The sequence below is a fragment of the Passer montanus genome, unplaced genomic scaffold (genome assembly GCF_014805655.1).
Source record: "Passer montanus isolate IOZ18808 unplaced genomic scaffold, ASM1480565v1 scaffold28, whole genome shotgun sequence".
Taxonomy (NCBI): Eukaryota; Metazoa; Chordata; class Aves; order Passeriformes; family Passeridae; genus Passer; species Passer montanus.
Window position 1 is genome coordinate 8276472 of NW_024367483.1, and position 13038 is coordinate 8289509.

The 13038-nt window shown below is 37.3% G+C and overlaps 1 long non-coding RNA gene across 1 annotated transcript in view; it reads right to left on the minus strand.

Moving 5' to 3' along the window:
• Nucleotides 1-1431: 1431 nt before the first annotated feature.
• The window catches only part of LOC120504086, a 56731-nt gene continuing 45124 nt past the window's right edge, over nucleotides 1432-13038 (minus strand). The window contains exon 3 of the long non-coding RNA XR_005627932.1: nucleotides 1432-2003. This is a non-coding gene — a long non-coding RNA (uncharacterized LOC120504086). The remainder of the gene's footprint in view (nucleotides 2004-13038) is intronic.

The following is a 13038-nucleotide window of genomic DNA, read 5'->3' on the forward strand; positions in this document are numbered from 1 at the left end:
TTCAAAAATCATAGAGAAATTATGAAAATAATCAGTACCTTTATTCAAAGGTACTGATAATTCTATCCTTAAGAGTTTGCTTAAAACCTAGAAACCTGAAGTTTCTGTCTCCAAATTGTTCTCAACAATTTTGACACTAATGGAAGCTTCACCTTCCTGTATTTAACTGCAGAGCTGAAAATACATAATGAATATTGATACAATCGGTAGGATAAAAAAGTCACCTCCTCTGGAAGAGCCTGCTGTGTTGGCAGGAGGGACTGGCAAGCTTGCCCCACTCAGAACATTTTAGCTTGTTCCTTACCCCTGCACCAAAATGTTATAAAAAAAATCTTAGAAATCAAAGCACCTGTTCTGAATATATCTAACAGAGTGCTGAATCCTCCAAGATGAGCATCTATTTAAGGATTTTACATGCTGTTCCTCATACACACCTCCTAATTACCTCCAGTTATAACACCACAGACTAAGGCAGGCAGTTGTACAAGAAGGCTGCTGCTCATTTTTTAAAAGAAACATCTTTATATGTAATCTGAACAGCAAACAGACAAAATCCTCCCTTTGCAGTGCATATGGCTTATTGGGTATTATTGTTATGGATTTAATGTTCAAATTCCAGTGAAATATTAACAATCAGGCTCTTTTCCCTGTAGGAAGATCTATTGTGGGATTTTTAAACATATAAACATGAACAACATTAATAGAGTTGTGCTGTTTCAAAGGAAAAATAAAAATTTTTAAGAACTATAAGAGATGGGTTATCCATTAAAAGTAAAAACACCAAACTGGTCAGGCAAGCTTTCATTTTCAGTATATTATTTCTAGCTCCCCTTCTGTTCCCAAGCCCAGCAAACATTTGAAATTATTTTCTATTCAAGAACAGTGTTCTTGCTGAAAGACAGACAAATACTTTTTTAGCTTGAAACTCAATTTGTGGTTGACTGATTAATGTCATCTAGGTCTTGCAATTACACAAGTTTGGATGTCACCCAGGGGGTTCAGGTTGTCATGCCAGAAGAAGTACCTATATTTCTTCTCAGTTCAGTGCACACCAGGGCGTGTTTCCCTAGATGGAGTACAGGCTCCCTCTATGGTTACAGCCTCACAGCCAGCATTGCCTGGACCTACTGCAACAGCTTAAATCCAAATTCCTGTCTCTCCACAGCAAAGCAGAAACATGAGCAGCCATTCCTGCATAATCTCTGTTGTATCACCTGCCTGCCAATTACTACTCTCTGATTCCCATCACAATTACTTTCTCAGAGGCAGTTGCTAAATACAATCCAAAAATACACCACAATAAAAAGAGATTAATCAAATACAGAGTTTATATTTAGTAACTTCGATCAAGTCTTGCTTCACATTAACATTTCAGATGAACCCTTCTTTTATAACAGATTCATTAATATTCTGTTAATATCATCAGTCTTAATTAACAAGCAGTACATACCTTTTATTCTCTTCCCCACAGTTTATTTTTTGCATTTGTGTTTTCACAAAGTGGGCAAGATACAATTTGCATCTCCTATAGGAATCATGTGAAAACCTGTCACCCCTCTAGTCTATTAGTCTGTCCTGGGATCCCCAAAACCAACATCTGGCCTCCCTAAATCAGGCGTTTACTCTCCTGCCAGGCCCTGACTGCTAAGAGTGGCTGTGTTTCTAAGCTCAGTTTAAAATTTCAAGTGCCGAGTAACCTGCCTTAGCCTGGTTGTTTTCCAGAGGGATGAGTTTCCTGCCCACATTTAACTTGCTGACCTCTGCACTTGAAGTTCCTCCCACCATGCCAGGCAGGTGAGCAGAAGTGGTGGATTTGCAGGTGCTCATGCCAGCTGTGTTTGCAATGAGTGATGTGCAGAGGGACTGCAAGAAGCACTGAAGAAAAAGTTTCTTCATCTATATATCTCATCTGCCCTTTACAGCTTTAGTAAGTGTGCTTTAGTCCACTTCAATGCAAAGTCACACATGCCAGGTTAAACCCTTCTGACAGTTGTTGGTCTTTGCTGCAAGGGACAGCTAAAAAGGTGTTGCAGACAACTCCCAATTCTTGTGAGCAATCACGTGTGCCCTGAGAGCCCTGGTGAAAATGTTTTGAACTCCTCCCAGGATAAAGAGATCAGACATCTAAATAACTTCCTTGACTTTGTCCTGCAGGGGCCTTAAAGTATTTGCATACCAGTTTACCAGATCTCTCAGAGAAGCTAAAAGCTCTCCTGCACCCAAGAGGAGAAATTTGGATTCTCACAGCTCCTCTCTCTCCTAGCTGGCAGCAGGAGCAGCATGTTGGATACCTATAAAGATTCCCTGCCAGTATAAATCCACCCCAATAGCCAAGCACCTCTTGCTAAGGCACCTTTCACATTTTGGGTGCTGAGGAAGTCAAACACCAAGTCACAGCCCAGCAAGCTGGTGAAGAACGTCTGGGGCCACACCTAAAATAACACATCCCTCTGCAACACCCCAGAGCCTTGCAAACCCTCCTCACTGCCTCACAAAAACCCTCCTGTACCACCAAGGCTTTGCCCCATTTGCTCTCCTTTGTCAGCTGCCAGGTGAGCCATTAAAGTGCTTTCACACAGTCTCACCACAGATATCTGAACAGACTCCTCCTTGCTTGGCAGGTTTTTGTAGCTGAAGCACCTTCAGCAACATATCCATAAAAAACAAGATGATAACTTAATGCTCTGCTTAAGTTTGCAGTCCTGTCTGGAATGTTATCAGTAACAAACTTTGCACACCCTGATTAACCCTCTCAAATTATCTTTCTGTGCTTTCAGGAACAGCACTTGCAAAAACGTGTCATGTGCAGGCAGAGGAGCAAGCAGTAAAAGGTTTTGGAACCCCTGCAATACTTTTAAAGAGAAGACTGAACATAATGAAATTGCTTGCAATTGCTATTTCATTTGCTCCCTCACAATGAGGCAGAAATAATAACATTTAAAACTTCAATTTTAAGCTTACAGAAGGGCCTGGTTTGGAAGGGACTCTATCATACAATTACAAGCACAGTGCCATGGACAGTGACACCTCCCACTAGCCCAGGTTGCTCAGAGCCCCCTCCAACCTGGCCTTGAACACTTCCAGGGATGGAGCAAGCACAGATTCCCTAGGAAATCGATTCCAGCACCTTCACCAGCCTCCCAGCTAAGAATCTTTTCCTCCCTTCAGGCGAAAAAGGAAGGCCTCCATTAGGTGCTAATAGCTGTCCTGTATTTACCGAGTGTGCCCATTTCACTGAAGTCTGGTTACATTTATTGGATAGTGCAAACATTAACAAAAGTTGCAAGTTTATGTTTCCTACCCAAGGGCTGGTTACATTTATTGGATAGTGCAAACATTAACAAAAGTTGCAAGTTTGTTTATGTTTCAGTCCACTTTCCTACCCAAGGAAAATCAAGCTCCTTGAAGGTAATCCATTAATTTCTTAGCAATGGTAGGATTTCAGCTACTGCAGAGTTTTAATTCCCTGCAGAAACTGGAAGTATAACCTACTTGCTATTCATATATGCTGTAATTACCTTTAAAATTAATATTGAAATAAACCCTACATACAATACCACTAACAATAACAAATGCCAAAGTGAAAAAAATCTGATTTAGGAATGCTAATGTGGGCAATGGATCATCAGCTACAACAAACACAATAGCTAACACAATCAATTTAATTTTATGACCATCATTCATAAGACATCATCAAATAATCACCACAAAAACTTAGGGAATGACCATAATGCTATATTCATTTTTATTGCAAAATGTCTAGTGATAAACAAAAGCAAAAAAAAATTATAGCTGGCATCCAGCTATTCTAAAAACTAAGAGCTCAGCAGCAGTCAGCTGTCTCAGCCTCAGGGATCTTTCTATTCATGATTTCTGCAATAGTGACAAAAGTTTCATCTTTACACACAAAGCATGACATTTCTGCAGATAACACAAAACTGGGGAAGTGGCTGATTCACCAGAGGCTCGTGCTGCCATCCAGGAGGACCTCAACAGGCTGGAGAAATATCCTGACAGGAACTGGAGAAATATACTTCCAACGGGAAATGCAAAGGATCTGATCCACATGTGTTAATACCAGATGGGGGAAGCAAAGAAGAGGAAGCCAGGCTCTTGTCAGTGGTGCCCAGTGACAGGAAAAAAGGAGACAGAAATTAACTATATGGCAAATTTCACCTAAACACAAAAAAAAAAACCAAACCCCATTTTCCTCCTACAAAAGTAATCAAACACTGGTAGAGGTTCCTAGAGAAGCTGTTGAGTCTCAACCTCTGGAGATGCTCAAAACCCAGTGAGAAATAGCCCTGAGCAGGGGGTTAGATTATACAACCTCCAGAGGTGCCTTCCTGCCTCAAAAATTACTCATTAAATGATTGCCTATCTCAGTTTACTCTTTTTATTGTCCTGACAATAGTCACCAACTAAAATAAATAGACATGCATACACCAGTGCCACAGAGGTAAAAAACAAAATAAAATCCAGAAAAACCCCAAAGCTATAAAACCAGGACAAACAAACAAACTAAAAACCAAACTCAACCAAAAACCAAACAAAAAAAACCCAACTAAAACAAAGGTAAAACTCCACTGAAATTTTAAAAATCTTAAGTCAATTGACTTTTCTATTCAAGGACTGTAAGTATTGCACCAGAACAATTAGCCCACTGATAATTTACACATTTGAAAAGCCATATAAGAAAGCAAAAGGTGTATTTCCCTAAAATCAGTATTTTTCTTTCAGTTTTTTACAATTACAGCATTTGATCCAGCTCAAGAAGATAAAGATTTACAGAAGATCTTTCTTACCACTTCAAGGAAGAATGAACACGATTAGCAGCTAAATATAAGCCATAAAACCTACCAAGCCATCTAATAAAGAAGACTATTCTTGCTGTACACATCACTTGCCTTGGGAACTCCCTCTACTGAAGCCAACTCTAAAACAGACCTAATACCTAAAATTAGCCAACCGAGGATTTCTTCCTCCCAAAGCAATAAATTGGTTTTTTACTCAAAACCAGAGAAAGAGTAGTTTCATTATTTGAACCTCTACTCTTAATATTTTCCTGTTTGCTTGGTGGGTTTTTTTCCTTCATTCTTGATTTCAGTTTGCTGACAAAGGCTGCAGAATCAAATCCATCAATGTGTTGATATTAGTAAGAATCTCTAGCTGATCCAAAACAATATTTTACAATAATGACAACAAAAGCTTAGGAAGTTGGGGGGCTTTTAAACAACATGCTCCACCCAAGTGACCTGTTTCCAAAGTATGGACATCTAAAAGCATGGTTAAAAAAATTAAATACTTTTATTTGCCATCAAAAGCAGTTTAAGAATCTCAAGAGAGAAAAAGTAGTCCAAACCCCATCAGCATCCCCCTAGGCGGTAAGTTTGTTCACTACCTGCAAGTACACACCCTGAAGTAAAATTCTACAGGCAGTCCATGATTATTCACCTGTTACATATAAAAATCCCCTCTTCCTTGCAGTATAACATTGCTAAAAATATTGTTTGCTGCTAATACCACACACTTTTAATAATACGCTGTACTGAGAAAACAATCTCATGACAGCAAAAACAATGATAATATTATATCCACTCAGAGTTATCATCTTGAGTCATCTAGAAAACTTCATCTGCAAGATCTATGTTGTTATCAGCATACAACAAAGACAAGAAACCCCTAAAAATGCAAAGAGCATTGCAGCAAACAGGTGGAAGGTGCATTTGACAGCAGAAATATTGGCTGTTCCTGTGTCTGGAAATGCATTCAATAATCTTCCTCAATGATTAATACATCCCACGTGTGAAAGCCTGCATAAAAGAGCAACCAACAGCTGTAATTTACTGAAGGAGGTAGGACAGCTCAGCAGTAGAAGCCATCCAAGCTGTAAAATGACAGTGTATTAGTAGTTCCCATCCATTTAATTACAGTTTAAACTTTCCAATATGACACAGTAATAAATTGAAAAATGCTGCATTACTGGCTATTTTTTTCTTTCAGACAGATGTTGTACATGGTATATTGTGGACCTTTTCCATCTCTTCCTTTCTGGCTGGTTATTGCCTGGCTAACAGGATGTTTCATTTTAATGAAAAATACATTACTGCATTAAGATAAGGTCATCAGTTCTTAAGTTAAATGCAATTTCTGTAATAAAATTAATTGCATAACCTACATAAAATTTTTTTATGTGGGTTAAACACTTTTAATTACTACCTAAATTTTGTTCAACTGAACATTTAAATGGAGTATTCACCTATAAAAAGAATGTATATACTGTGAAATGCCTCTACAGGTCTTTACAGCATGCCTTCTACATGCTCTACTGTAATACAGAATGTTGCCAGCCTTGTTAAAACCAACTCCTGAGCAAGGCTGAGGGGAAAAGAGGCAGAAGAAAAAAAAAACAACTGTCAGTCTATGAAGTGTGAAAACTGGCTTGGAGACTAGACCTGATTTCTCAGGGCTGTGTCCAGTTGGCTTTGGGGCATTTTTAAGGATGGAAGCCTCACAATCTGTCCAAATACCCTCAAATACAAGATTATAAAGAATCACAGAATACCCTGAGCTGGAAGAGAACCACTAGGATCAAAATCCAACTCCTGGCCCTGTTCAGGACCCAGAATCACACCATGTGTGGTTATTTGTAAATCCTGTTTTGTGCCTCATACATAGCAATTATTTCATATAGATATCAAAACGCACTGCAACAGGAGCTAGAGCTCAGACAGAAACAATCTCTGCTTATAATACCTGATAATTTATTATAAAACCAGTACTCTATTATAAAACCTGGTATTTATTATGAAACCAGTAATGTTTGTGCACTTAGCATGAAGATGAACAGCTCTCCTGTGAAAGACAGCATTAGAAGGACTTTATCCCACTAAAAAAGTTACAAAGTCCTTCTACTATGTGAAACAAAATACTAATACATTCTCCCTTACATTCAAAAAACAGAATTATAATCCTGCACCATTTATGCCTTGGATGACTTCGATGGCTGTTACCTGAAACAACAGTCTCTTTTTAAAAGTCCTTAAAACATGAATTTGTACAGGCTAAGAGATTGTTTTCCCTGAAAAATAAAAAGGTTCTTTAAGAGGACTTGGTTTCAATCAGGATTAAAATCAATATTTTTTTCATTTCATCTTCTGAACCTCCAAAACAATAACCAGGTATTAATTCACCTCTAAGTCAGATGATATTGAACTGTGTAATGATGGGTCCTGGGACATGAAGAATAGGTTTATGGGTTAATTTACCCATTATTTTTTTCTAGGATATTTTTAGTTTCACTCCTGTAACTCAATGCACATTATTCAACCAATTGATTTATGAAAACAATATTCCTATACTTACTCAAATGTGGTTCCATACTTCAGAATCAGATTAAACTTGACTTTTTTTTTAAATTTATTTAATTTTTTAAAAAAAAAATTTACAGAATCACTTTTTTTGAGCTCCTTCTTCCTTTGGTTGGTTTCTCTAACTCATTTAAATCATATCAAAGTAGAACACACAAGTTTCAAGTAATGGTTTTGAAATTTTAACTTAAATTACTAAGTTGGAAACTAATTAAATAAAAGCTTATAGCAGCAGACAGTACTGCAAATTATTAGCTATCTCAAAAATATTAGTCCTACATGATTTTATTAAGTTGTTAAAACTCAACAAGTGCTTTAAAAATTGCTTACAAATATCATATTTAATAAGAGAAGTTTAAAGACATTGCTATTCATTCAAAGGATTTGAAAAACTGCACTCACATCCTTTTGGCTACAGTATATTCTCATTCCCTTATCAAATTATTGTCCATTGGCTACTTTGTTTTGGTCCCTTGCCCAGAATAACCTATTTATCAAATGAAATTTCACAGGTGCAAGACTCATAATGAAAAACATATTTCAGGCATTTCTAATCTTATACAAACCTTCTCTTGACAAAGTTTTTAATTTAATAAAAAGGTTTGTGTCTTCATTCCTTTTTTGCTTAAGCTTTGATTTTTTTACCAAGTATTTAAACCAGTTTGTCTCCTCTTCACAGGGCTCTTATTTTATTGAAGACATTGACCCCTCTTTTCCAAGCAGAAACATTTCGAGGCATTGCAAGTCAGCTTCACAGGGGAGGACAACAATCAATATCAATGAAGTTATATTTAAAGCACAACCACCCTTGGTTTCATATATATCCCTGTGGAAATCACACCCTCTGAAGATCTGCAAAATTTCCAAGAACCATCCCCAACACTTATTCTTGAAGCTTGCCAGGCTTGCTTTGCTTAAATTTGCCTTCACTTGTGTGGATATTTGTTTCCACTCAGTTAAAATATAAATTACTGATGAGCTGGTTACAGTTAGTTTGTTTTACTTGTGCATGGGAGAATTGGTTTTCCAGGGTAACAAAGAAATCCAAGCATATTTACTAATGTGCATTAAAATGCAGTAAAAGAGTGAATTTGAATGAAAAAAGTGTTGCAAAACAAACAGAAGGACAAGTGTCAAATATATAAAAATGACCAAGTGGTTCCCCAAGTGAGGATCCCACCCAGTGCCAGAGGAACCTGATTTCCCACATACCTAGGGAAATCTGTTCCAGGTGTCAGATCAGCTACACTAAAAGGTGAGGAAACAAGAAATCCTGAGAGAAGATCCATTTTCATCAGTGCCATGAATTACAAGTGTCTGTTCTGACAGCTAGGAGGGATATTTCCAGATATAAAGCTGCAGGGCTTTGGAGCCACAGGATGGGCACGCTGTGCTTCCAGCAGGTACAAACACTCCAGCAGAACAACTCCTGAGGAGAAATTCCAGCTGATCCCATCCTGGAGCTGATCTCACCGAGCTGACAGACCTTGTGAAAACTGATATATTAGTTCTTAAAGAAGGTAATAGTTTTCTCTAGAGAGGTGACAAATTGTCCTCTTCTTTAACTTCCCATATATTTATGAACATATTTGTTCAGGACAGGACTACAAATCTAAGTTTACGAGGGACTGTTTTAATTTCCCCAGTCTCCAAAGAGCAGCAAAGCTGGCAAACCTGATTGCTCTGTCTTTGATCTTCTTTACTTGTAGACAAGCTGTAAGAGATTAAGCTCTTTTCCCATTACTTAATCATTTAAACTGATACCCTACGATTCCCAAGAGTAAATGCATTAGGCTACCAATCAGTCTAGGAACTTAAAAAAAAACCAGATTGTAAGATTTATAAAATACTGTTAGCTTATGCAGTTCAGATTAGACTTTCAGAAATCCTTTGATAATTTATGGGGATAACTCCTATTTAAACCAACATCTAGGGGGAATTCAAATGGCTACTTTTTAATATAATGTGAACTGCTTTTTTAAATGGTTATTCTTTCTGTGTTTCCTATTATGTATGTACTTTAAAGCTACATGAAAATGCATGTAGAATCTGGAAAGGGAAAAATCAGAATCAAATTAAAACCTTTGATTACTGATGCGCTGTAAAGAAACAGTTTGGAAGAGTTGCACCACTTCCCTACATACTTCATGTCCACTGTGTCCCAGATACAAATATAGGAAGCCCTAGGAAATGACTGAATCCTTATGGAAACTACCTGAATGGCTCCCAGTTGTATATACATTTTTTTCAATTTAACTGCATTTGTATCCTTCTAAAACCATTAAAATGCCCCCAAGGGAGCCACAGGAAGGCAGAGGAAGCTTTCCAAAGGAAGGAGGGGTTTTTTCCAATGGCAGACACAGTGACAACCACACAATATAATGATGGCAAATATATGGGATTACTGCCAGACTCTCGTCCAAGACACACTGATGTCTTCATCTAGTCAAATATGTTCTCCAAATAAAATTCTATTATGCAAGGAAAAATGAATGCTATATTATGGATTTTGGCATGAAACCACTGTGATTTTTAACTCAGTTGTCTGCCATGGATCAGGATATTAATTGGCATATAAATTGTACAGCTGTACATTCTGCATTAAGTGACCTTTTTCTTTCAAGGTCTTACAGAATCATTTGTCTCTAAAATGGTCACTATGAAAATAAAAAAAACCCTCACAATCAGTACTGTTTAGAACCTACTCCTCTTGAATTATTCAAGCATTTCCAATGGCCTTTCAAATAGATCTTAATCTAATCCAATAGAAACTTAGTTTTTACAATTCTGATTATACCACTAAAACATCATCTTTCAAAGGTATAAGCAGATAATTACTAAAATGTGCACCTATAAATTCCAGGTTTAGTGCTTGCAATGGAAGCTGACACAGTTATTCGCCTTTCTGGCTCCCTTGGGAGAACTGAATAATTTGGAAACCACTGCCTTCATCCTTTGTAAATTTAGCAAACAAATTGTAAGATTTCACTAATTATTTTTTAATATTTCTTTATCTGAACTTGAAATTTAGCCATACTTAGAAAAATCCTTCAGAACAACCCAAGACATTTTAAGCTGCATAATTATTATTATTAATTTATGTATTATAATTTCCAGTGGCACTAAAAATGTTCAAAACAAAGCCATACCTAAAACATGTTTATCTCCTACAGCATTGAATGTCTGTCTCAATGAAGTCTTTAGTGAGGGAGAAAATGTATAGTATTTATGGTAAATTTTAGAACTGAGGATTGCTATATTTCTAATAAATTAGTGTTACCACATGTCATTTATCCCTACATTAGGAAAAATGTGTGGAAATGACAACTGCCAAATGCATCACAAGGGAGTCACCAAGTTATTATTCATTTGCTCTTCAAGAGGGAGCAAGAGGAAATCAAAACTATGCCAACTTAAGGTAAATAAAACACATTAACAGTGAGCAACCTTACCTTTAAAGGCCAAATATGTAACATTTTAAAAATGGAGAAAAGCAATACAGTCTCACAGTAACAGCTATGTCGTATAAACTTCCAAAGTCTGAGCAAACTTTTAGGTCTGCTCCTATTTCTAATAAACTTGAGCAGCCCTTGTGCCAGATATTTCTATGAAAGTACCACTAATATTTATCTGTCCTATTTCTCTGATTTTACCCAAAAAAACCCAAAAACTATGTCAAAACACAACATTAAACTATTAAGGAAAGATCATCAACATCATTCAAATGTGAGCTAGAGATGAAGGCTTGTTTTCTCTGCTGATTCTCTGTCAAATCTGTTGAAAGCCACTCCCCATATTCAAAAGTGATGCCAACTCTTTTTCCCTGCTTCCAAACCACCAGTGAGGGAAAGATGGAGAGCATTGGTGGAAAAAAGCTCTCTTCAAAAGCTGGGGCTCTAGGTCAGCACCTGGACACAGCAGCCTAGAGAAAGCAGAAGCTAAAAGTATGTGAACTCACACTTCTGAAATCCTTGTACTCATTCAAAAGCAGTTTTAAAACTGCTATGCCCTTTTAATCACTTGATTTTCCACAAAAAAATCTAAGCCTGACATGCGCTATGGTGAAGGAGAACATTTGGTTGTCTGATATTATTTGTGAGATTGTTGGAGGTGGGGATGGTTTGTAAGCAAATTAAACATCCTGGAAACTTAAAAGCAGTCATCAGAAACACACACACATTCATTCACAAAGTGTTTGCAGCAATTAAAAAAATCACAGAAAAGGTAAGGTTGGAAGACTCCATGAACGTTTGGTAGAAAGGCTGATGGTAACTGCCAAGTACCTACCAAGATGACAGAGTAATGCTAGGGAAACAAAGGCAAGGGGGAAGGGGAAATAAGACGCTTGCAAATGGACAAAGCTAGATAATCATCTCATTACAATGATGTTAAATGAAAACTCATGTTTTTTTCTGGAAAATCCCTACCACATTTTTCCCACTTAGTGGATTTCAACAGTTTTCAGAAAGGGACAGTTGACCTCATCTCTGCTCTGCCTGGACCATGCTCCCAGGCTGAGATGCATTTCCCATGATGTCTGTTCAAATAGAAAAAAAGCAGCACTTGATGGAAGTCACACACCCGTACCCACTGATAACAGAGCACTTGCCACACACAGGAGAACAGTGTGAAGGAAAAAAGCAGCACATGTTCCAGAGGCAGAGATAGTCTCAAGTAGAACTGAGCTGCAACAACATGCTCCTCCTTCAGTTCCATACATGAGACCAAATGTTGTATTTTGACAATGCCAGGAAGTTTAACTCGTCTGAAAATGTCAAAGATGTACACGTATAGGAAGATATTATATTGAATCATGAAAGCAAAAGACATTTTGATTTTTAAACCCAGGCTACCACAAAAATCACAATTATTACTCTGGTCACTCAGGTGTCTTCCCCTAAGAAAGGCTAAAATTGGAGTCTCTCTTTGTATTTTCTTGTTATAAAAAGAGAACACTATATATTATGCTCATATGATATCCTATATGCACTCACAAGTTCAATCTTAATATAATTCTTATGTTCCTTAAAACTCTACTTCTGTGTCTGACAAACCTTAATTTAATAAAGCTTCTGATGGCCTGAGTCAAACAGATATTATTGTTTAATTATTTCTTTTTGCTCTCATCTGTCTGCATCCTTTCCTCTTCTCACGACATACTTAGCTGACAATGCAGGTCAAGGATCTGTATCAGAGGTGCCTGGAGTATTTCTGCATGTAGATAATTCTCACCACACAGGTGTCCTGCTCCTTGATTTGGGTTATTTGGTTTACAGGAGTTCATAAAAACAATAACTGCAATTTTAGAATAAACCACAGCATCACTCTAGAATGAATCAATGTATGGAGTGGAGGAGGCTGGACAAATACAAAACATATTTCAAATTTAAAAAAATCATAACCTGGAGGATCGTATGTCTAGTAACTGCTTTTATAATTAATTTAAGCTTTTTATTTCCCCTTCCTTTACTACATTATTCTCTTTCTACTTAACAGCTATTGGTGTGTAATTACAGGTGCAGAGCAATACCTGTATTTCACACAGCCCAGCTCTCCTTGGGGCTTCACAGATATCTTGAATTAGAAACTGGTTCCTTCAAAAGGTAGTTGAGACAAAAAGAAGAGGTTGTTATAAATTGCTCTGCTCTCTGTTCCTGTACTCTCCTTG